General features: G+C 36.3%; 1 long non-coding RNA gene across 1 annotated transcript in view; it reads right to left on the reverse strand.

The window, feature by feature from the left end:
• Positions 1-27,053, reverse strand: part of LOC116100532 — a 59,372-nt gene that overhangs the window by 15,923 nt on the left and 16,396 nt on the right. The window contains exon 3 of the long non-coding RNA XR_004122614.1: positions 9,587-9,683. This is a non-coding gene — a long non-coding RNA (uncharacterized LOC116100532). The remainder of the gene's footprint in view (positions 1-9,586; positions 9,684-27,053) is intronic.

Here is a 27,053-nt window from a genome sequence, read left to right on the forward strand (position 1 = left end):
GTTAAATTCAAACTCCACTGAGGTTTAGAATTTCCTGTACCATTATTTAAATAGGCTCTTGTTCATGGGCTTTATGTCACACGGCTCCCTTGCTTCACTGCTTTCTTTTGATCTATGAGTTTTCCTCAGTGTTTTGCAATTTGAAACACTTTATCAGTCCCATGGTTTGTATTGGTATGTCATTACCTAGTAACATACTATGGGGAATGCTTTTTCAAACCCCTCTCTCTCTGGCAATATGCTTCCTTAAATTATAGATTGTTAAAAAGTTAAAACTCATGCTGTTATGAAACATATTTTTTTTTTTGGTTAAGCTGGTAGTTTGGTATTTGCTCTGTTGATTCTAAATAGCAAGGTTTTTTATTGTAATTCATAAAAATAAAATCCATATATTTAGACTGTTTATGTCATGTGGTTCTGCCTTCCTACTCTGTGGTCAACAGTAGCCAACAACAAGCACTGATGTGCTTGGATCCTAACCCCTGAAGGCTAGTAACATTTTATGTAAAAATTTGCCCACATTTGAGCATCAGTCTGCCTACTTTTCAGGAAGGAATAGAAGTAATATGTATGATTATTGGTTTATACATATACATACATATATATGTATATATAAAGTATATACATACATACATATATATATATATATATATATATATATATATAAACTTGCTCTAGGTCTAAAGAATATCAGCAAATACTTTTTACATAACTAATATAATGTGATGTTCCAAACTAAATAGATTTCAGCTTCTAAATACAAATTAATAAAATGAATTTTAAATATGTATTTTTATATTTAATGTTTCTGTGTTTACATGTATGTGTTGGGTATAGCTTTAGAGGTCAAGGACAACTCTTGGGAATCAGTTCTCTAACTCCATCACATTATCCCTAGGGATCAAACTATGGTATCCAGGCAGCAAGTACCTTTATCTGCACATCTTTATCCATCTTACTCACTCCAAAATAGGTTTTTAAAAAATGTCTAAAATGTTATTAAATTGTATTTTCATTATTTTAGGTTTGGTCACAGTAGAAATGAACCTCAGGCTCTTTATTATTCATTTGGTCAGAAAATAAAAATGTATAAAAATTTCTACCTGACACACAGCAAAATACTACTATAGACAAGAGAAATTTTCTTAACTACTATAGTTAGGAGAAATTTTCAGAAATTAAAAATATCATTAAAGTTTACCCAAGTCTAAATGACTAATAAAATGAAGCTTATAGTAACATAATGACAGATGGCTTTAGTTCAATTTAGTTCATATTTTTACCATGTGGTTGGTATGGTATCACACCATATATTTTCATAGGGAACCATAGGAGAAAAAACATTACCACTTTCTGTTGTGGTAAGTAGATAGGTATTTCCTGAAACATCCCACATTTAACTCCTTGGAATATGAGAAAATTTGTCTTATATGGAAAGTCAAGCTAGATTGTGTGTGGAGCTAAGGCTGGTTATCAGCTCACTCCACAGGAAGAAGCCCTGTGGCACAATGTAGCTCTATCCAATGTGATCTCGGTGTTCCAGCGAGGGAAAAAGAGATACAGATGCTTTCTTGTCAGAAACTGCATGTGGAGAAGTAAAAAGGCTCAACCTGCCTGTTTTGAGGATGGAGAGGGCACAGAGAAGCAAGCAGTTCCTGGAAAATAGATAGCATAGCTATAAAACTCTCTTTGAACACCTCCGAAAGAGAAACTGCTAACTTCATTGCAGCTGCTCTTGAGTGTGTGACCAGTATGTCTGGTGTCATATCCTTGGATTTTATTAGATTGATTTACCAACTTTGAAGTACATTCCTGAAGCATTAAAAAAATTGCCAAAACATCTACATTGCACACTTGATCTGTATGCCAGGAGCCAATTATGTGGCTGTTATCATATCTCTGGTACCCTGAATAGAGCCTGGGTAATCATAATATATATTCAATAAATCTTTGTTGATTTTAATTAATTCTTAGTGGTTGTATGTAATGACTTTAGGAGACCAGCAGCAATCATTGAATCACTCAGGCTTTGTGAATGACCGCCTGGGTTTCATGATTCCTAACTTAGGTTTCATGAGAGAAATTTGATAGGAAAGTTAAATAAAAGAAAATAATTCAGTGTGAAATCTTTACACCTGAAGTCATAACATAGAGTAGGTAGCACTGTAATTATTAAGGTCCACAAAAAGAGTTGAAAACACTGTCCTACCACTGTTTTTATTTCCATTCAAGCAATGTGTAGGATCAGAATGTATGACCTGAATAATTTCTCAGTTGATCAGATGGAATGGTCAAGCTGTTTCATCTAGATATAAGACATTTGCATTTAATAAGTATATTATTCTAAAGGTAACTCCTGACCAAGACTCTATGTTTTAAAAAATGTTTTCTCTTTATTATTACTTTCCATTATGAGAAAGGATGAGGTAGGGAGAAAGAGTGATTTTTCCATTTCTTTAACACATATTTAATATCTGTTTTTAGTTCTGGTTTGGTTTCAGAAAATTTCAGAGTCAGGAAAATAATCTGAGGGGCTACTTTAATGTTGGGCATGTTTGGTTATATACTTACTTGCACAGCAGTTAGTTCACATGAGGCATGTTAAAAATGAAAAATCAACCAATACATATCATTTATGATATAGAAATGTGTTTGAAAAGGCATCAAAGAAGATATACTGCTCCAAGGAAGATAAGTTTGCACCAGACCTAATGGAGGACCAGGCTTAAGAGAGCAGCAGTGACATGAGATGTTGGTTTTCAGAGACCTGCAAATTCAAAAAAGAGCAGTGGAAAAGGATATGAATTAGACATGAGATTTAAATATTTGAGAACATAAGGATAGGCAGCACAGTTAGAGCACTCTGGGTGAGGTGTATAGTGATGGCCAAATTCTCAAGTTCAACACTTATTTCTGTTTTAAGAAAAACAGTGAAACAAAACCATAGAAATTCTAGGTACAAATAAAGTCTTACATCAGCTCCTTGTTACTCCTCAGAGGAACTAAGCAATGAAATGTTTGTCACACCATACTCACGTAGGAAATTCAACAATAAAACAATAAATACTAAGCTGTAAATTAAGAAAAGGAAATTCTATCCAAATTATAATGTTTCCTATGAGGACTATTACAAAAGACCATAAAATGTTACCTGTATCTCTTTCCTGTTAATATAACCTTAAGTTTGTTGGAGAGAGTAAGGTTCCAGTTTGATATTTTAGAACAGCTTGGAGCCAGGTATAACTCCCTGATACAGGCAACACTAGTAAGATATCAGCAGTACTCCAATAGACCGTCAGAGAAGTATTTGTTTCATGATGCAAAGGCAAGAAAATGAGATAGTGCCCCTTCCCAGACCCATCCCACCCTTGAATGCTTTTTTGATATGTAACTCAGCACAGGCTAGGTTGAAAATGCTAGAGTTCAAGCCATCTTCTCTGACAAGTCCTCTGTGCAGCTAAACACAAGCTAGAAATTGCAAATCTCCCCAATTTTAGCAGAAGATTAAAGTGGTTCTGCAGCTTCAAGATTAGCTGGGCTTTCTGACGCTCACAAATACAACCTTAATCGCTGCAACTAATTGTTTGTTAAATTAAATGTCAAATATGGCCTCATTTACTTCTTCTAAAGGGCATTTTGATGCATATCGTTATTGTTCCTAATACAGTTACTCTGAGCTCAATCAATAGGCACAGGCATAGAAAAAGGCAATGTTTATTGGACTCTTACAGGACCAGGAAAAGCCCTGTTAATCATGTTAGCAATGTGCTGCAACAAATATAGTTCCCAAACTCATCGTACAGAAGATTTTTCTGAGGTATTCTAGCATGTAAGCAGGAATCCAAGAAAAAAATTGATTCATAATAAGCAGAGGAAGCATTTGACTTGGGCTACAGAAACTCTGCCTGTAAACACTGTGATCTGTGTCCTAGAAATAATGAGCTGTTTGACGCATCCTTCGTGTTGTTTGTAAAAATAGGTTAATGTACAGCTTTGTTCCATAAAGCTGTAAGGCTGTGTATGTAATGTAATAAATATTATATTATATTTACATATATGTATAAAACATATCACATATGTTCATATGAGATATGTTTATTATATACATTCAAGTTCTATTTGTGTACATTTTTATCACTATCTTTAGAAAGAACAGTCAATATTTATGGATAATTTTTTTGGGAAACTACACTAATATTATTGTTAAAATAGTTCCCATGAGATCACTAGAATAAAAAAATTGCTAAGTCATAAAATTTTTATTCCTTAAAATGCTTTTTTAAGAAAAAAAGAGACAGATTGTTAGGAGACAAAATTAAAAGAGAACCTACTAATTAAGTTTATTGAACACAGTGTGGTTTTGTTTGTTTTAGAAAATTGAAGCTGTGAAAACATTTGGACACAACCTCTACAGCTGTCAAATTCTGTTCTTGACTGGGAGGGCCTTATTTATCATTATGGCAGAGTTTCAGTGTCCTGCTGATAGAAGAAACTCAAGCAACTCACATTACTGCTGTCTGTGTGTTCAAGACTCTGAGGATTCAGAGAACAAATTTTAAAGTAAAAGGAAAAAGATAATAGATAATAGATAAAGATATAATAACTGATAAAGGAAGTGGGGCACAATCCTAAACTAAAAACAAAACTCAAAAAGTATTATGTTCATATATTTTATATGACACATATATATTTATCCTGGAGAATTTATATGCATATCAAGTTATATATATAATGCTTTATCCAAGGAAACTGAATAAATTTCACATATCAATATTTAAATCAATTTATCAATTATATGGGATACACAAATATTTTAATTTAGCTTGATGATTTATTTTTCATTTTCAGGAAGATTTCCCTTGCATACAATGATATAAAATAACATTCTCATTTAAATGACTACTCTGGTGGGTAAATGATAAAGGTTGTCATGATATCTAGCATTTGAATACTTAGCCCTCAGCTGGCTGCTGTTTGGGAGGGATTGGGTTTGGCCATGTGGAGGAAGTATCCCAGTGGGTAATGAACTGCAGGTTTCAAAGGGTTTACTCCATGTTGAGTCAGTGCTCTCTGCTTCCTGTTTGAGTCTCAGAATGTGAGCTCTCAGCTGTTGGCCCAGCCGCCTGTCTCCTATTTATACGTATGCTCTTGCATCACACACTCTAACCCCACAGAATACCATCCCCAAGCAAGTCTTTTCTGTTATAAGATGCCTCGGTCATGGTATTTTCTCTCAGCAATAGAAGAATTACTAACACAGCCACTCTCAGTTTATCTATCTTCTTATTTCTCTTCAGTGAACGTAAAGTGTCCTATGTGGCCTTGTTTCCGTATTTATAGCCTCTAGAATGGAAGCCTCTCTTAGACCCCATTGCATATTTAACATGGTGAATGCAGGTGGGCCTCTTTAGGTGCTCCTGGGATGTTCAGTGACCTAACTAATGAGTGCGTGGTTCTGAATTCTTTGTGAACCAAATTACTGACCAATGAAAACCAAGGCAAATGAACAATGAATCTTACATTCTTGTGAACTCTGGGTAGCCCAACGTGTGGTTATCTTCACTACGGTATACAGATCTTGTTCCTCTACCATGATTTCATAGTTTAATCTGGACAGTACAATAACCACATTCAATTGTCAAATTTGATGTTTTTGTAATTATTTTGACAAACAAAGTCAGTGGCTTTACATTGAAGTAAACATATTCTGGTTCATTTATTATGTTTTATCCCAACATAATGCAACTTCTGGGGAACTACATGATTATAATACAGAATTTTGTTTTAAAATTTGAATATAAGGACTTAGAAAACACTGTCATAATACTTATGTACAGATGATTTATGTTTATTCATTTTTCTTTTGATAATTATATTCAACTAAATTATATTATGTGCAAAATACCAAAAGAAAAGAGAAAAAATGATTAGCAAGATAACTTTCACACTCCTGAAGCAGGAGATCTGAAAGTTAGGCAAAATATAAGAGCAGCCCTCCAAAGAGGGGACATGCAAGATCACTTGGTACTCAACATTTGACTGGAGAGCTAGCAATACATATGAGAAAATATAGAACAAACTATTTTCTGAGTTTTCCTGGGCAGATATGAACAAATCTCTATTCACTCCAGATAGGGAAAAAAAGACAGAGATAAACGAGACAGTTCATTCCTTGTCTAGGCTACCAAATCAGTGTATATGATAGTGTTTCTTTATTAAATTATACTTATCTATTTTGATGATCTTTTAGCTTTATTTAAAGTGAGCATTCTTATAATGCTTTGTTTTACAAAATATTATATTGTATTATTTTAGGTATGATAATTGTACATTTAGAAATTTGCTTTTAATATGGGTACAAATGTTCATTTATTATATTTAATTTAAATTTGAATTATAATACCAAGTTTGTTTATAAATAAATGTGAAATGGCATGGCATATTATGATTTTTTAGGGATTTTTAATTTTTTAGCTAAGTTTTTGTGCATATCTTGGGCTACCCTTAAACTCTCTGTATATCCCATTCTTCTCTTGCTCCTATGCTGAGTCCTGCATGACACCAGCAGAGGGAATGGAGTGATATAGTTCCTGCCCTTCTAGCAGAATCAGCAGGGCATAGGCTAGGCTTAAGGTTTGTTTGTATAATAAAGTACATAATTTACTTTATGCTCCTCCCTGTCAATATAAACAACCTCATGATAATTAGAAACACCATAAGCCTAGGAGGCCACAGTGGGTCTAATGTCTTTAGCAAAATGATAAAAGATGTGACCTTAAGGACAGCCCTTAAGACTGTGAGAAAAAACTCAGAAAACATGAATTCAAGGATGTATACTATCTCAGCTGTACAAAATATAAGGATGCAATATGAATTATAAGAGGGGCTTCATGGATCTAAAAGAACAGGGGAAACTGCAAGATGAACCAGTTTCTCAGAAAGATATTAAGGAAAGAGATAAAGTGATTTAGGGAGTGGTGATAGCGGGGCAAGTTCCCACTCACCTAAACTTATTGTCTGTGCTTAAAAAGGCAGGGGAACTCTTGAGTTCAAGGTCAGCCTAAGATATCCCCCTGCCAGGGTTCTGAACCCCTTTTATGATCTTCCAAGAAAGGAAGGCAGCAATGTTGCTGCAGGCCTTATGGAGTCAGAGAGACTTTCCTTCCCTTGCTGGGAGGAATAAGACCTACCATTTCCCTGGGACCTGCTGGTGTCACAAAGTTGTCTATATCCACTTATGTCATCTGACTGGAGACAAAATTTTCACATAAACTTCACATATATGTTTATGAACTCTGCAAAATTATATAAATGTAGGTTTTGTGGTGGCTTGTATATGCTTGGCCCAGGGAATGACACTATTTGGAGATGTGATTTTGTTGGAATAAGTGTGACCTTGCTGGAGTAGGTGTGTCACTGTGGGAGTGGGATTTAATACCCTAGTCCTAGCTGCCTGGAAGCCAGTCTTCTCTTAGTTGCCTTCAGATGAAGATCTAGATCTCTCCACTCCCCCTCTACTTTGCCTGCCTGGATGCTGCCATGTTCCCACCTTGGTGATAATGGACTAAACCTCTGAATCTTTAAGCCAGGCCCAATTAAATGTTGTCCTTATAAGAGTTGCCTTGGTCTTGATGTCTGTTCACAGTAGTAAAACCCTAAGACAAGTTTTGACTATATATATAAAACAGTTAAATCAAATGGAATTTCCAAATATTATTAATCTTGAAAAGGAGAATGGGAATTGGAATAGGGTGAGACAACATAAACAGTATCCAAACAGATTGTCACATCTTGTAGTGAGCTTTCTCTTTGATCTTTTAGTCAAAATAAGCAAGAACATTGGTATCTGGATGCAGTTGTGAGCTTTTTTGCACTGTAAACTCAAGCAACTGGCCTTACTCCTGCACTTTTCAGCCTCTGATTTTTTGGAGGTTCCTGGCAGAGACATTCCAGCTACAATGCTTAAGCATCACTGTCAACATGATTGGATAGTGGATCCATTAGCGGACATCTCTAGGTGAGTCTAGGAAGCCATTTCCAGGAAGAATTAATGGAGAAGAAAGATTTTTTTTTTAGCTTCATTTTGATTTGATTTTGTCTTTTTTATTTTTTAGGTATTTTCTTTACTTACATTTCAAATGTTATCCCATTTCCTCCTTTGAAACCCCCATATCCCATCCCCCACCTCTGCTCACCAACCCACCCACTCCTGCTTCCCTGTCCTGGAATTCCCCTACACTGGGGCATCAAGACCAAGAGTCTCTCCTCTGATTGATGTCCAACAAGGCTATCCTCTGCTACATATACAGCTGGAGCCATGGGTTCCTCTATGTGTACTCTTTAGTTGGTGATTTAGTCCCTGGGAGCTCTGGGGGTACTGGTTGGTTCATGTTGTTGTTCCTCCTGTGGGCTTCAAGCTGCTTTAGGTCCTTTGGTCCTTTCTCTAGCTCTCCATTGGGGGACCTTGTGCTCAGTCCAATGGTTGGCTGAGAGCATCCACCTCTCAGGAGACAGATATATCAGGCTCTTGTCAGCAAGGACTTGGCATCCATAATAGTGTCTACATTTGGTTACTGTATATGGGATGGATCCTCATGTGAAGCAGTCTCTGGATGGTCTTTCCTTCAGTCTCTGCTCCATACTTTGTCTCTGTATCTCCTCTCATGGGTATTTTGTTCCCCCTTCTATGAAGGACCAAAGTATCAATACTTTCAAAACAAGCTGGTGATAGCATCTACAGATGACAACCTTGGGATCTTCCAGTGATATATGAACTCTCTTGCTGGGACCTAATGACTCATAAACTTGGGAGAACAAATATTTTCTATGCAAATGAATCAAATATTGTTTGAGAACAATGTCTATACACCCAAAATTAAGTTGGTTCAATAATCCCTTGTCTCCCTTGTTCCCACCCCTCACTAATCCTCTGGTTTATGTTATGTTTTATTTTGGTGCCTATACCCTGAATAGTCCAACTTTTAAAATGGCAGATAAGTAGCATTGCAAAACTATTGCTAATTGGATTCTGTTTCAGTACCAAGCATAGTATCCTCAGAATAGAGGCTGATGGGTACAATGATACTTTGCCACTATAAAACAAATCAGTGAGAGATATGGGAAAATCCTACTAACTAGAGTTGAATTCTACCATTGTCCTGATAGTCTCTGGAACTCCCTTTACTAACAGGTCTTCTCCTTCTCTGACCTTAACTCCCACACACCTCTATCTGTAGCCTTAGTTAGATTAGATGTTCAATTTCCTTTGTCCAGATAAGAACCTGTTCTTCTAACACCTGAGATTCCTGCAGTGCTTCATCATGCTAATGAGGCCTCCTGTCATTAAGCCTTTAGTCAATGACCTTTGCCTATCCTGGATACTTGAACATCCCTACCCTGTGCCCCCATATCCCCTTAGCTGTTCCTGGTGTCCTCATTACATTAACATACTCACAGGGCTTCCAATCCCCTCCTCCCCATCACCTGCTGTTCTTTGTCTCCACTCCAAGAACAATATTTGCAGATGATCCCCAGTGGCAGAGAGGGTCACACAAGATGGTAGTTAATAGAAAATTAAGGAGTTTACCTTTATCTAAAAGATGATCCAATGAAGAATTTTATCAAGGGTACATGTATTATGTTAGAAATTCCACAAGAATCAAACCAACTGAGGAGAATAGAACCTGCAGGGAAGACATGGCATGGAAAAATACAAATTAAGGGTACAGCAAGTGGTGAAGATGCTATAACAATGTTCCAGGGAGGGACAGTTGACAGCAGTGTGGATTGGGATAGACTGTGGAGAGACAGGATTAAACTGCATACACACTGAAGCAATTCTCAAGCTCCTGGTGTCAAGCTTAATTCTGGAAGCAAAAAGTTTCTAAATGCAACTTTGTGTCTGAATTCTTAACTAATTTATTTTATTAACTATTAATAAAAAATTGCACCAAATAACTTTCTAATTCAATGTTTACCTGAATATGTGCTCATTTGAGGAGCAAAAGTATAAATTATGGAGGTAATAAATTTAATACATTTACTGAACTACCAATAAAGTTCCAAGTTAAAGACAAATGAAATAAGAGTTCATTGTCACTAAATGTATATGAAGGTGTCAATTGCAAACTTCCTACAGGGATAGGCATTGTGACTATAATTTACATCTACAGAGTTTTAAACATCACACATTTTCTTATTGAAGAATTTGATGAAATCTATGAGGCTTCTTTCCTGAAGCATGAGACTACAGCTACAACTACACATCCAGAGATCCAGTGCCAGATGTGCAGCATGGATGCTTCAATCTCTGTGTTTTTCTGTCTCTTTTTCTGTGTCTGTGTCTCTATCTCTTTCTTTTGGTCTGTCTGTCTGCTTCTCTCTCTCTCTCTCTCTCTCTCTCTCTCTCTCTCTCTCTCTCTCTCTCTCTCTCTGTGTGTGTGTGTGTGCGTGTGTGTGTAGGCTCCTGCACTTGGTTGTATAGCCTCACGATGGCATAGAAATGTCTTGAAGTATTGAACTCATGAGCTGTTGGGATCATTCAACCTTCTCATCCATACTACCAGAGAGAACAAACTTGCACCGCAATGCTCTGCCATTTACTCACATTTTAAACATTATTGTTAATATAAAATATGGATAATTAAAATCATGTCTATATCACCTTATTCTATGTAATGCTTATGAAACTGAGAACAAATAGTCTAAGTAACAGCTGGGTAAGAATCCATTGGATTATCAATTATGCCACAGTAAAACAAGCACCAAGAGGTATAGTTTGATTTCTGTTTCTATTTCGGCTTGTTTTTAATAAGTTGTTGACATTTGTAACAAAAGAGACCTTTGTGAGAAGGTAGCAAATGGGCTCCTTACAAATAAATGGAATTTTCCCTATATATGGCGTCAGTAACTCCAGAAGCTACAGAAACTTGAAGAGGACTGGAACAGCAGCTCTGTATACTAATACTAATGCTGTGATGCCAATAGTACATGCATGCTTGATCTTCATATAAGCATCTACAACTCCAGCCCCAGCCTCATGATGCTGGATGACCCTGATTGTCTGGGGAGAAACATGAGTATGATAGCCATTAAACAGTGTTGAGTATTTGCAGCCATGGATCAGGCAGTGTACTTGACAAAGTGCTGTAAAAGGTCATAGCATGAATGTACATTGGATAAAGACTGAATTCCTGCCCTTAAAGGCATAAATCACAGGAAACATATGCCTAGTAAGATGAGTTTGTCTGCCTGCTGGGGAATTTTAAGAGGAAACATTTTCATGTTCTGAAATCCTGAAGGCTATAAATTCAATGTTTGGTCCATTATCCCTAGCACCTGTCAGCTACAGTTGGTTATTTCTAAAAAATTGTTTGAATTGTAATATTTTGAGACATTTTCATATGTTTCCTGGCACAATTTTGATGCAAGGACAGGAAATATAATGTGTTCTAAGTGTCTACTTATTGCCGTTGGTTATTCTACTCCTTTTACTTGTGGTATTAGCTGTAATCTCTAACTCTTCATCCAATAAAATATATTCCTATGATGTAAATGAAGAGACTGAACCACTGGAAGGTTAAATTCGTTTATTCAGTGAACACCATAGATAGTCATTTCTGATATCTGAAAAAAATGGTTGTTTGCTATACTGCCCTTTCTAATCTCACACACCCGTGCTCCAACTAACTCCAATTTATGATTCTTTCCTGGGAAATGTTTCAATAAAGCATTTCATATAAATTGAAAGCTGCAAACATTGTTCATTTTATTTTTTTATATAACATTCAAAACCTAAATATTATGTCACATCATGTACTCTAGTTCAGCTGCCTTTTTTTTTCATTTTTCTAATTAGTGACATATAGTGATTGTATGTGTGTGCCCACCTTCCAAAAGAAAAAGAAAATGAAGAAATAATCCCCATTATTGATGATTAGACCATATTAAACTTCAAATCACCCTAACCCAATACTTATAAATAATCTTGGACTCAATTTTCTGGCAACAGCCAATGTAATTTTATTAAAATTAGTATAAAATTAATCCTTTTCTGAGTTTTGTTTTTCAAGAACATGACTGTATTGCTAAATTAGTTTTATAGATGGAGTTTTTCCTGACATCCTGAGCTTCCCTTTGCCCCAACACTGATAAAATATTTAATTCAAACTTATATATAAGATAAAACTTTGAGATGATTTCTTTTTATGTGGAACCTAATTAGGACAGAGAGATCCATAGAGACCATCTAGAAGAAAGATTATTGTGGCACAGTCTTTGTATTGGTCCTTAATGTCTTACTGTTGGTAAGCATAAGTCACATGACTTGAATCTGAAGTCCACATAAGCAAATACATAATATATTTTTCTTTCTGGGTCTGAGTTATCTCAGAGTGATTTTTTTTCCTAGTTCTACTTACCTGAAAATTTCATGATTTTATTTTTAAAGAACTAAGTAATACTTCATTGTGTTAATGTACCAAGCTTCTTTATCCATTCTTTTGTTGAGAGACATTTAAATTGTTTCCAATATCTGTATATTGTGAATAGATCAGAAATGAACATGTCTGAGCAAGTATCTTTGTGGTAGGATGAAGCATCCTTGGGCATGTGCTCAAGAGTGGTATAGCTGGAGGTAGATGGATTCCTATCTTCCTGAGGAACTGCCACACTAATTTCCATAGTAGTTGTAGAATTTTACATTCCTGCAAGCAATGGACTAATGTTTTCCCTACCTCACATCCTTGCCAGCATGAGCTGTCTGTCACTGTTTTGTTGATTTTACTAATCTGACTAGTGTAAAATGAACTCTCAGTGTACTTATGATTTGCATTTCACTGATAACTAGAGACAGTGAACATCTTAAAGTGTTTCTTAGCCATTTGAGTTTTCCTTTTTGAAAATTTTGTTTAAACCTGTAAAAATTTTAAATTATTTGTTTTTTCTTTTAATTTTTTTACACTCCAGATTTTATTGGCTTCCCCAAACCCCCATCCACCCTCTGACTGTTCCACACCCCATACCTCCTCCCCAAACTGTCTCCACGATAATGTCTCTACCCCCTACCCCACCTGACCTATAAACTCCCTGGGTCCTCCAGTCTCTTGAGGGTTAGGTACATCCGCTCTGATTGAACCCAGACCTGGCCTACCTCTGCAGTATATGTATTGGGGGACTCATATTAGCTGGTATATTCTGCCTGTTTGGTGGTCCAGTGTTTGATAGATCTTGGGGGTCCAGACTAATTTAGACCACAGGTCCTCCTACAGGATCGCCCTCCTCCTCAGCTTCTTTCCTCCTTTCCCTAATTCAACAACAGGGGTCAGCAGCTTCTGTCCATTGGTTGAGTGCAAATATCTACATCTAATTCTTTCAGCTGCTTGTTGGGTCTTTTGGAGGGCAGTCATGATAGGTCCCTTTTCGTGAGCACTCCATAGACTCAGTAATAATGTCAGGCCTTGGGACCTCCCCTTGAGCTGAATCCTACTTTGGGCCTGTTGCTGGACCTTTGTTTCCTCAGGCTTCTTTCCATTTCTATCCCTGTAGTTCTTCCAGACAGGAGCAATTATGGATCAGAGTTTTGACTGTGACGTGGCAACCTCTTCCCTCATTGATGTCCTGTCTTCATGTTGGAGGTGGGTTCTCCACCCTCCAACAATCCCTCTCTCTACTGTTGGGCATTTCATCTAAGGTCCTTCTTTTTGAGTCCTGAGCATTTCTTACCTCCCTGGTCTCTGGTGCTTTATGGAGTCCCCCCCCACACACAACCTCCTACCTCCCTGTTTCAATTCTTTCTGCTGGTCCTTAGAGCTTCAGTCCTTTTCTCTCACCCAATACCAGATGAAGCTCCCCTCTCCTTCCCTACCTCCATCCACTTTCCCTCCCAGAATCTTCCCTCCCTCCCTGCTTGTGATTGCTTTCTTCTCCCTCACAAGTGTGACTGAGGAGTCCTAACACATCAATAGAGGGCTAATATTCAAAATATATAAAGTACTAAAGAAGCTAACTAGCAAAAAATCAAATAACCAAATAAAAATAACCCAATCAAAAAATAGGGTATAGAACTAAACTGAGAATTTATAACAAAGAAATTTCAAATGCCTGAGAAGCACCTAAAAATGTTCAAAGTCCTTAGTGATCAGAGAAACACAAATCAAAAGGACCCTGAGATTCCACCTTAAACCAATCAGAATAGCTAAGACCAAAACCTCAAGTGACAACACATGTTAGTGCTGGTAGGATGGCAAACTGATACAACCTCTCTGGGAATCAATCTGGAGGGTTCTCAGAAAATTGGAAATAGATCTACCTTAAGACCCTGAAATACCACTCTTGAGAATATACCCTAAAGATGCCCTGTCACACCACAGGAGCATGTCTTCTACTATGTTCAAAGCAGCCTTATCTATGAAAGCCAGAAGCTGGTAACAACCCAGATGTCCTATGACAGAAGAATCGATGCAGAAAATATGGTTGATTCACATAATGGAACACTACTCAGCTATTAAGAACAAGGACATCCTGAGTTTTGCAGGCAAATGAATGGAACTAGAAAATATCCTGAGTCAGGTAACTAAGACTGAAAAAGACATGTATAGTTTGTACTCACTAATAAGTAGATATTAGCAAAAACAAAAATAATAAAATAAAAGGATACAGTCCACAGAACTCAAAAAGATTATTTGTTTTCTTGATATCTAGTTTCTTGAGTTTTTTATGTATTTTAGATATTAGCCCTCTACTGACAGTGCCATTGGTAAATAAAATATTTTCCATTTTGTAGACTGCTGTTTTGTCAAAATGGCAGTGTCTTTTGCCTTATAGAATCTTTCAATATAATGATGTTTAATTTATTAATTTTTGTTCTTAGAGTTGTGCCAATGATTTGATTTTAGTCAGCATTTTCCTTTCTTTTATGCAGTTGGAGCTGATTTTTGTGCAGGGTGAAAAGTATGGATCTAGTAGATCCAGCTATCCTATTTGACCAGCACCATTTCTTGAAGAAACTGTCTCTTTTTCTGTTTGTATTTCTGGCTTTTGTATAAAAGGTCAGGTGTCCCTGAGTATGTGAATTTATTTTTGGGTCTCTAGGTTAATTCCATTGATTAAGCTGTCTGTTTTTGTGCCAATACCATGCTTTTTAAAAAATTACTGGAGCTCTGTCATACAACTTGAAATTAATTACTTTATATCTCCAACAATTTTTCTATTAGTCAGGATTGTATTTGAGTATCTGGGGTTTTTTGTTGTTGTTATTATTATTTTCTATTTCCATAAAGCTAAAGATTGTCCTATTAAAATTTGTGAGGAATTGTGTTGGAATTTAGGTGGGAAATACATTGAATCTATAGATATTTTTAATTGTATGGATAATTTTTACTATATTAATCCTACTAACCTATGAAAATGCTACATCTTTCTACATTATGATAGCTTCTTCAATTTCTTTCTTCAATGGTTTAAAGTGTTTTAACATACATGTCTTCCATTTGCTAGATTAAGGTACCCCAAGAGATTTTATATTATTTGAGGCTAGAGTTAAAGGTATTGTATCCTTGATTTCTTTTTCAGTCTGTTTATCTTTTTTATATAGGAGAGCTATTAAACTTTCTTAATTTGTATTCAGCTACTTTGCTAAAAGTGTTTATTATTTATTAGAGTTTATCAGTGGGGTATTTAGGTTAGTATATGTATATCATCATCTGCAGATAAATATACTTAGATTTCTTTCTTCCTAATTTGTATCCTCTTCATCTCGTTCAGTTCTCCTATTGCTCTAGGGAAGACTTCAAGTACTCTATTGAGTATGTATGAAGAGAGTGAAAAGCCTTGTCTTGTTCCCAAAGTTAGTGGAATTTTCTTCCATTTAAGTCGATGTTGGCTATGGGTTTTCTGTAAGTTGTCTTTATTACTTTGAGGTATGTCCCTTGTATCCCTAATCACTTGAGGATTTTTATATGCATTGGTGTTTTAAGGAGATGGCCGTGTTTGCCTCTTTTGTTTGTACATTTATTTTTGTTTTATTTTGTTGTCTTTAGCTTTTTAGTATGGGAGATTACATTTATGATTTACATATGTAAAAAGCACTCCTGCATCAGTATGAAGCCTACTTGATCATGGTTTATTATCTTTCTGAGGTATTCTTGGATTTGGTTTGCAAGTATTTTCCTGAATACTTTTGCATATATGTTCATAAAGGAAGTTGATCTCTAATTCACTTTCTGTTTATTGGTCTTTATGTGTTTGGGTATCAGGGTTTTATAAGATAAATCTGGCAATGATCCTTCTGCTTATATTTTGTGAATTATTTTAAGACATATTGATATTAACACTTCTTTACAATGTTGGTACACATCTGCACTAAAACTATCTAGTCCTGGGCTTTGTGGGTTTTTTGTTGTTGTTGTTGTTGTGGTTTTGTTTTGTTTTGGTTTTGGTTTTGACTGGAAGGTTTTAACTGCTGCTTCTATTTCACTAGGCTTTATAGGTCTGTTTAAAATATGATCTCCATTTAACTTCTGTAATTGATAAATGTATCTTTGGTAATGGAAAATTATCTCTTTTAGAGTTTCCAATTTGGTGGAAAATAAGTTTTTGAGTATGTCCTTATGATTCTAAGAATTTCAGACTTATCTGTTGTTGTATCCCTCTTTTCATTTCAGATCATTAATTTGCATATTTGAGTGTTTTAGATAATTTCCAATCTTATTTATTTCTCAAAAGCTAACTCTTTGTTTCATTGCTTCTAGGTATTATTTTTGTTTGTTTGTTTGTTTCTATTTTGTTGATTTTAGTTCAAAGTATTTCTTACCATATACTTCTTTTGGGTGTGATCTCTCCTTTTTTATTCTAGAGGTTTTAGGTTTGCTGTCAAGTTGCTAGTGTGATACCTCACCTTTGTTTACTTGTTTGCTTGTTTTGTTTTGTAATGTAGGCAGTTAGTGGTGCAATGAAATATTCTTTTAGAACACTTTCATTATGTCACATAAGTTTGAGTGTGTATTGTGTGTATTCATTTTCATTCAATTCTTTTTTTTTTGGAGTTCTTTGTCCATTTACATTTATATAAATTATATACCATGGCTATTAGTAATAGAGGACTCAGTTCTTTCATTTTTCTTTCTTTTCATATGCTTTGTATCTTTAATTCATGTAGAGTCTAATTTCATACAAAAGGAGTATTTTAAGAGTTCTCAGAGATGGTAGTTTTTCAGTTTTCTTTTTTTTTTTCCACTCAATTCTTGAAAGTCTTTAATGTTTATTTTAATTCCTGTATTGACACATTTCTCATTAGTAGTGAGTTTTTCAGTGTTTGTAAGCATTCTATTGTTTCTGTTAATGTTAATATCCAGCCTTAATCAGGGATAGTCAGACAGGATGAAAAATAAAGATCAATTTTCTTTTTTATGTTAGCACTTTATATGTGAATATGTAGTAATTTTGGGGAAATCTTCATGAACTACAGAGAAGAAGGTATATTATTTTGTGTTTAGGTGAAATGCTCTATAAGAATCTGGTTCATTTTATGTATAACATCAATTATCTCCTATATTTTTCTATTTAGTTTTTGTCTAAGTAAAATGTCTGTTGGTGAGACAGGGGTATTGAAGTCTCCCACTTTCAGAGTATTGTTGTCAATATATGATTTAAACTGTAGTTATATTTATTTTATAAACTTATAAAATAAATTTTATAAGTTTATAAAATAAATATGCTTATGTTTGATGCATAGATGTTAAGAATTGGAATATCTTCTCAGTGTATATTTCATTTTATTGGTGTAGTGGTTTGAGTATGTGTGGCCCATGAAAGTAGCAACATTTGGAGGCATGGAGGCATGTCATTGTGTAGGCAGGCTTTGAAGGCTCCACACAGCACAGTGTAGAGTATCCTTCTGAAGGATCAATACATGAAATTCTCTTAGGTCCCTCAGCACCAAGTCTGCCTGAATGATGCATTATCATCACCCCATGATGATGATGGCCTGAACTTTTGAAACTGTAAGCCAGAGCCAAATAAATGTTTCATTTGTAAGAGTTGCCTTGTGCATGTTGTCTCAAAAGAAAAACCCTAAGTAAGAATATGTATGTGTAGTGACTTTTCTTATTTCATCCTATTAGATTGGGTTGATGTCTATTTTGTCAGCCAGTAAGATGCCTACACCAGCTTGGTTCTTAGATACGTTTTCTTGGAATAGTTTTTGCCATTGTTTCATCTTGAGGTGATGTCTCTGCCTGATGTTAAGGTATGTTTCATTGACAGAGTAGGAAAAAGTATACTATTTTCACATCCATTCTGTTAGTCTTTGTCTTTTTATTAGGGAATTGAGACCATTGCTATTGGGATATGTCAACAAGTGGTGTTTATTGTTTCCTGTTATTTTGGTGTTATGGTGTGTGTGTTTCACAATTTTGATTTGCTGGTGTATGATTATTTATTCCTTGTGTATTTGTGGATATGCTCAAGCTCTATAGTTTTCTTCTGGCACTTTTTATAGGGCAGGTTTTGAAGTTTGATACTGATTAAGTTTGGCTTTATCACATAATGTTTTATTTTTCCATCTATTGTGATAAAAAAATTGCTGGATATATTAGTCTAGGTGGCATCTGAGGTTTCCTAGAGTCTGTGGAACATCTCCCCAGAGTCTCCATTGAGAAATTGAGTGTAATTCTAATGGGAATGCCTTTATATGTTACTGGGCCTTTTCTACTTCAAATGTTTAATATTCTTCCTTTGTTCTGTACATTTAGTGTTTTGCTTGTTATGGGAGGTGACTTTCTTATATGGTCCATTCTATTTAGTATTCTGTTTGAATCTTGTACCTTTATAGTCATATTCTTCTTTATGTTAGAAAATCTTTCTTCTATGATTTTGTTAAAAATATTTTCTGTGCCTTTGAGCTGGGATTCTTTTCCTTTCTCTTTTCCTAATATTCTTAGTTTTGGTCTTTCCATAGTGTCCCAGATTTCCTGGTTGTTTTGTGCTAGAAGCTTTTTAAGTTTAACATTTCTTTGATTGAAGTATTCATTTATTTTATCATATCTTCCATACTCAAGAGTTTCTTTTCCATCATTTGTATTCTGTTGGTGAATCTAGGTGCTGATATCTGGTTTTGTCTTTGTCAGATGGGTATTTCTTCTTTTGTTTGTGCTTTCTCTTTTGCTTTTGGGAGAGTGTGTTTTACTTGATCGAAAATTCTTCTAAGATCCTGTTAGGTTCTAGGTAATATGAATTTTTAGGTATTGATAGTTGACACTTAAGGATGGAGATAATATCCAGTGGCTAAGCATGGCCCCCAGATGAGGGATGGGACCATCCACCCACCTCAAGAATACTAATCCAGAGTTCCTCCTATCAAAAGGAAATGCAGGGACAAAGAGTGGAGCAGAGACTGAAGGACAGGTCATCCAGAGACTGCCCTACATGGGGATCCATCTCATTTACTGACAAAAAATTCAAACACCATTGCTGATGCCAAGAAGTGCTTACTGACAGAAGCCCGGTATAGCTGTCCTCTGAGAGGTTCTGCCAGATCTAGACCAGTACAGATCTGTATGTACACACCTAAACATTGAACTGAGTGAGGGGACTCTAATGAGGAAGTTAGGGCAAGGACTGTAGGAGTTGAAGGGGTTTGCAACCTTATAAGAAGAACAACAACGTCAACCAACCAGACCCCTCAAAGCTCTCAAGGAATAAACCACCAACCAAAGAGTACACAGGGGGTACTCACAGCTCCAGATGGATATGCACTAGAGGATTGCCTTATCTAGGATCACTGGAAGGTGAGCATCTTTCTCTTGTGGAGTGTTGATGTCCCAGGATAGGGGAAAGCAAGGCCACTGAAGAAGGAGTGGGTGGGCAGGTGAAGGAGCACCCTCATAGAGGCAGAGGGGAGGGAGGAGGTGATCAGGGGCATGTGGAGGGGAAACTGGAAAGGGGAATGATATTTGAAATGTAAATAAATAAAATAACCAATAAAAAATGAAAAGAAAAACAAAAAATAGTTTTAAAAAATTTTAACAACAACAAAGAGAATGGAAATGAAGCAGAAGGTAGAGTACCTGAGGAGGTCCACTGAGGGAGGAATTCAGAGCATTCTTTCAGAATCTATTTAGTTCTCTGAGAATGGAATCAGAAAGTAAGGGCAGGACATATCAGATTGTTTGCTATAGAGTTGGAGGAATAGAGCAAAAAGTGAAAATCTATAATGAGACTGTTTCCCTGAGTAGAATGGCATGAGGCTTCCCACAGAATGCCCACTAGAGTTGGGGGCTGGGACAAAGCAATTAATGGGTGGAGGAAATCTAGGAGTGACTGCTCTGTGTGATCCACTTGAAATAACAGTAGGCAAGAAGGGGATGTGGCAGCTATAGAGTTGGAAATGACACTGAGGAATTGGACCTGGAGGCTTTGACTCTTTGACTTCTGGTTTCAGACTAGAGTTAGTAGTAATCTCAAAGCTATAGCAGCAAACTAGTAGAAGTAAAACCACATAAAGTACAAAATAATTAAAGACTAGACATTAGCTTGACTCTGTGAACTCATGTGATAGATTTTAAGCATGAACAGCTTCAAGCAGAGCTGGATCCAGGTGGTTAAATAATGATCCACCAGGTTGGGTCAGGGTTTCAAAATTGACTCTTTTTTCCTGTATTAGATATTTTCTTTATTTACATGTCATATGACATATCCTTTCTCGATTTCCCCTCCAAGAAAAAATAAAATAAAATAAAATAAAATAAAATAAAATAAACCCTGTCCCCTCCCCCTTCCCATGCTCAACAACCTACCCTCTCCCAATTCATGGCTCTGGCATTCCTCTACACTGAGGCATAGAACCTTCACAGGACCAAGGGCCTCTCCTCCCAATGATAATTGAATAGGCCATCCTCTGTTACATATGCAGCTGGAGCCATGAGTCCCACTATGTGTACTCTTTGGTTGGTGGTTTAGTCCCCGGGAGCTCTGAGGGTACTAGTTAGTACATATTGTTGTTCGTCATAAGGGGCTACAAATCCTTCAGCTCTTGGGTCCTTTCTCTAGCTCCTTCATTAGGGACTCTGTGCTCAGTCCAATGGATGGCTGTGAGCCTCTACTTCTGTATTAGTTAGGCACTGTCAGAGCCTCTCAGGAGACAGCTATGTCAGGCTCCTGTCAGACAGTACATGTTGGAATCCACAATAGTGTCTGGGTTTGATGATTAAATATGGGAAGGACTCCCAGGTGGAGCAGTCTCTGGATTGTCCTTCTTTCAGTCTCTGCTCCATATTTTGTCTCTGCAACTCCTTCCATAAGTATTTTGTTCCCTATTCTAAGGATCAAAGTATATATACTTTGGTCTTCATTCTTCTTGAGTTTCTTGTGGTTTGTGGATTGTATTTTGGGTATTCCGAGCTTCTGGATTAATATCCACTCATCAGTGAGTACATACCATATATGCTCTTTTGTGATTGGGTTACTTTTCTCAGGATGATATCCTCCAGATCCATCCATTTCTCTAAGAATTTCATAAATGCATTGTTTTTAATAGTTGTATAGTACTCCATTGTGTAAGTGTACCATATTTTCTTTATCCATTCCTCTGTTGAGGGACATCTGGGTTGTTTCCAGCTTCTTGCTATTATAAATAAGGCTACTCTGAACATAGTAGAGCATTTGTCCTTATTGCATGGTAGAGCATCTTCAAAATCGACTCCTCTATGTGTGTTAGTAACAGAAAAGCTCTCATTCCACTGAAAGTGAAATGTCTATCAATGATCCTGAAGCATAAACTTCTAGATGTATCTACCTGAGTAGACAAAACTATCTTTTCGTTTTTACTAGTTCATGTGTATGCACGCGTATGCGTGTGTATGTGTGTGTGTGTGTGTATGTATGTGTGTATGTGTGTGTGTGAGAAAGAGAGACAGACAGGCAGACAGACAGAGACAAAGTGAAAGAGAAACAGACAGAAAGACAGAAAGATTCATGGCATTTAACTAGGGTGTCTTATGTGATCATGAATGGAGGATGATTTACTTGATCAAAAGTTAAGTTTAAGTAATAGAATACAGTTTAATATCACACAGCAAGTTCAAAATATGTAATAACAAATTTGTGTGATTTTTCAGTTTGTTTTTAATGACATTGTAGCCAAGAACGTGAATCCCAAAAGTTAGAGTCAAGGTTCTAACTCGTGCATAATATGGCAATGGCTGTTTCTAACCACTACTGCTCAGAGTCTTAATCTTGGGAAAGTGATTCTTCTGTCATGGATCATTTCTTATTTTCCTTGAAATTTTAAATTATTAGTTTGTGAACTTTTTATGGTGTGCCATGGCCTAATTTGGGGCAAAAAAGAATGATAAATAATTCAAAATGATGAGCCAGATGACAAAAAAAAAACTGGCCTATAAAAAAGCACTTTTATGAAAAACTTGCTGTGCAATGCTTTCAGTGACTTTTTTCATTGCTCTTGCCAATGGCTAATGGTTATTTTCACTGAGTATGAGCAACAATGATGAACACATTAGCATTGTCTATGTATAGGATATAAAGGAATTATTTCTGTTTACTTAAAGAAAATGAAAATTCCTGTGCAGTACACATTTTGAACTCTAATTTAAATCTTATTATTGCAATCTGCCTTCTGGAATGTGGCTATCACTTATATAAACACATCTTTCTCTATTGCATTTCCAGAGGAATTGTTTTAGTTTTAATTGTACTCTTAGAACTTGCCTGGTTAGCCAAAAATTAGAGAAAATACATAATCATGGGATCTTTCCTGCCTCAATCACTTTCTCTGACAATGTTCTTTTTTTGTAAGCAGAAATAGCTATTTAATGTTATTTCTCCAGTCTATATTGTTTTGAAATAATTTCAAAGGCTGAAAATTAGATCTCCTTCTGTGTTTACTCTTATGGTGGATAAATATTATACTGTTAAAGGCCAACACCGACACAAAAGGGGACACTAGAGGGGACAGAACAGGATAAACTGAGGAAGACAGCAAATGTGGAGTCAATTGATTGGGGTCCTTGCTGATAGTAATTGGCATGGGCCTCTACTGACAGTCGCAGGCATTTACAGGATCAGTACTATAGTGCTGACAGGAGCAAAATTTAATTATCTGGGGATGTACCCCCTGAGATCTGTGACAAACTCAGGCCCTTGGACACACAGGAGCTGCTGGGAACTGCAGAACAGCTGAGAATGGAGTGGAGACCCACAGGCTGGTCCCTCGGGGAGAGTTCTTGGCTGGGCTAGTGGCAGGCTTGATATAGGTCTTGACTAGGTGGTCATGGCTGGGAGCACAGAGAGGCCTTTTACAGGAGATTATATAACAACTTTGTAGGTGAAGACCTTCTTCCTGGTTCCCTACTGTGGATCCTGATGAAAAGAGGCAGTCCATGAACTTTTATTTATTTATTTTTTGACTCATTTTCAATATTTCATTTTTTTTCTTTTTTGTTTTTTAAATATGCCTTTTTATTTTTATTTTTATTTTTATTAGATATTTATTTACATTTCAAATGTTATCCTCTTTACTTGTTTCCCTTCTAAAAACCCCTATTCTCTCCCCACCTCTCCCTGCTCACCAACCCACCTACTCCCACTTCCTATCCCTAACATTCCTCTACACTGGAGCATAGAGACTTCACAGGAACAAGGGCCTCTCCTCCCATTGATGAACAACAAAGCCAAATACCCAAGATATGATTCACAAACTACATGAAACTCAAGAAGAAGGAAGACCAAAGTCTGGATACTTTGGTTCTTCTTAGAGGAGGGAACAAAATAGCCATGGAAAGCGTTATAGAGACAGAGTATGGAGCAGAGACTGAAGGAATGACAATACAGAGAGTCCCCTACCTGGAGATCCATCCCATATACAACCATTAAACCCAGACAGGATTGCGGATGCCAGCAAGTACTTGCTGACAGAAGCAGTCCATTTTAAGGCATTAATTGTCATGGTGGAAAGTAGAAGAGTAAAACCATACCCCACTTCTCTGGTCAGGCCTGAGGCTAAATACCTTTTTCAGGGAGGAGTGTCTGGGAAGGAAAGCTTATTGTCTAAGTCCTCCAGACCTTTAGGTACCTCCTTAAAATAAAGATCAAACTTCAGCCTACCTAACTACAGGTCATGTCTTCTACAAGGCTTGGGGCCTTGCCTTTATGTGATTGTTGGCCACAAATCTATAGGGTGTGTGGGGGTGGGAAACTGTGGCTCTAGGAACAGATGAAACACCTATTGTCCCTTCAAGGTCTCTGAGGTATATATATATATATATATATATATATATATATATATATATATATCCCTTTGTCTGTACCATCACCTTACAACTTACTCTTTGTGCCTGTCTGTATCTTCCTGTTCTTTCTTTCCATCTCCAAAGTTTTCTTCCTGTTTTGGTCTCTTTAAGAAAGGGTGGAAAGCAACAAGAGGTTAGGTAGGTGCAGAAAAACAACAACAGAGCAATGGATAGAAGGGACCTGATTTGAAGAAAAGGTTCCTGAGTGACTAGTGAGGCTAAGAGACAGAAATACCAACAGTCATGAGAAGATGGATAGGCTGTTCCAATCTGACCCACTGGCACTTGGGTAGGTCCATTTCTCCTTAGTGAATCTGAGGTTGACATAAACTTTACTGAACTGGTCACAGTGGTGTGTCCACTTCCAGAACAGAGGAGGTGAAGGTGGGAGGCAGAAGGATCAGGAATTCAAGATGATTAAAGGCTATATCACAGTTTGAAGCCAAATATGAATATACAAGAGCCTATCTCAAAAGCAAACAAGGAAAAAGAATTAAACATTTTAGTGATTATCTCATGCTTAAGTATTTTAATAGCTGTGTTTTCATAATTAATGTGGGATTAATTATAAAGTAGTGCCTGTTTATTTTTCTGTATTGAAATAAATAGAGTGAACCTTTCCCTGCTAGAACATAGAGGTTCTCTGTTCATTATGTGCCCAAGGAAAGCTAGTAAGCCAATTAAAACAGGAGAGAGAACTGCTGACCTCATTTTGTTCAGTGTTTTTTACTGACAACACTCTTCAAAATTCTCATGAGCTTTTGCTTCCTTTACAAATAACTGATATGCAAACACTTAAAACCTTTATCATTAATGAAAATTCACAAACAACTGCTAAGGCAATATCAGTTTTCAAATGTGTAGCCAGAGCAATTCAATACGCTAATATTCAGATTTCAACTTCATTTCTCACTGTTAGAAACTCATTTGTTAAAAGTGAGATTTAATTAACCTGAGGTTCTAGAAAATTGTGGTTTAAGTCTTGTTTTGCATGAAGAATATGTTATGGTTAAATTCTTTTATTTTAATTATACATAAAAATAAATGCTGGTTTTTGAGAGGAAATTCACAATTATCTGGAGTATTCACTTTCAATATGTGTAACAGCTATTGGAATTCTAAACCAATAGTTTCTAAAACACCAATCCTTTTCAATGCAATAAGAAAGTTTTGAGATCCTAACCATATGGATTATGTTTTCTATAGAAACTGTGGTATTGTGCTTGTTAAACACTTAAATGATCATAATCTTGACAATGAAATATCGCTCATAATATTTTAATCATAGTATTGATAAGGTCAAAGGGAAAGAGCTGACAGTGAATAAGCTCTTTCAATATGAGTGTTTCTTCAATACACATAATATGTGACTCAGATGAACCATAACCACTGCATAAAATCTTAGCAATAAAACAACAATAAGTGCTACCTGTACACTCATGGCTGTATAACCTTTCATTTAAGCATGGTTGCCCTACTAGAAGTGACAAACTTAAAATAAAATTCCATCTCCTATCTAGATGTTTATCAATTTTCCATAGCTCTTCAGGTAAGGTGAAGTTTCATAACCACTTCTCTAACTCCTCTGAAATTTTGCTGGATTGGGCTTGTGTACATCTTCTGCATGAGAGTTCATGTGCTTAATTACCCTACTGTGTCAGGAAAACACTATTTAGATGCAGTCATCAATTGCCTCTAGCTCGCAAATTGTATCACCATTCCTGATTTTAAGCTATACTACAATCGCTTCTCGGCCTTTTGGCTAAGATCAAGTGAAGCTATACTACAGAGTAAAGGTAATAAAAACTGGATTGTATTGGTATGGGAACAGACAAATTGATCAATAGATTCAAATTGAAGACCTTAAAATAAACTCACAACTACAGACACTTGATTTTTGATCAGAAGGCAAAACCTTATGATGAGCAAAAAGAAAGTATCTTCAACAAATGGGTCTGGTCTAACTGGATGTCTGTATATGGAAGAATGTAGATAGGTCCATGTTTATCACCCTGCCCAAAACTCAAGTTTAAGTGGACCAAAGAATCAAGATAAATCCTGATACACTAAATCACATAAAAAAGAAAGTAGAAAATACCCTAGAATACATTGGTAAAGGAGAAAACTTCCTGAGCTAACACCAATTGCTCAGACTCTAAGAGTAATAATGGATATGTAGGACCTCATTAAACTGAAGTCAAAGGACATTCTCAATAGGACAAAACAGGAACCTACAGAGTGGTAGAGAATCTGTACCAACCCTACATCTGATAGAGGGCCAATTTATAAAATGTATAAAGAACTCAAACAATTAAACACCAACAAACCAAATAATACAACTAAGAATAGGGTACAGAGCTAAACAGAGCATTCCCAAGAGAGGAATTTTGAATCACCAAGAACCACTTAAAGTAATGCTCAATGTCCTTAGTCATCAGGGAAATGCAAACCAAAGCAACTCTGAGATTCCATTTTATACCTGTAAGAATGGCTAAGATTAAAATCTCAAGTGATAGCGCATGCTGCAAAAGATGGGGAGCTAAGAAAACACTTCTCTATTGTGGGTGGGAGTGAAAACTTGTAGAACTACTTTGGAAATCAATTTGGTGATTTTTCACAAACCTAGGAATAGTTCTACATCCAGACCCAGCTATACTACTCCAGGGTATATATCCAAAAGATCCCCCACTCTACCATAGAGACACTTGCTCAACTGTGTTCATAGCAACTTTATTCATAATAACCAGAACT

The sequence above is a fragment of the Mastomys coucha genome, unplaced genomic scaffold (assembly GCF_008632895.1).
Source record: "Mastomys coucha isolate ucsf_1 unplaced genomic scaffold, UCSF_Mcou_1 pScaffold21, whole genome shotgun sequence".
Classification (NCBI taxonomy): domain Eukaryota; kingdom Metazoa; phylum Chordata; class Mammalia; order Rodentia; family Muridae; genus Mastomys; species Mastomys coucha.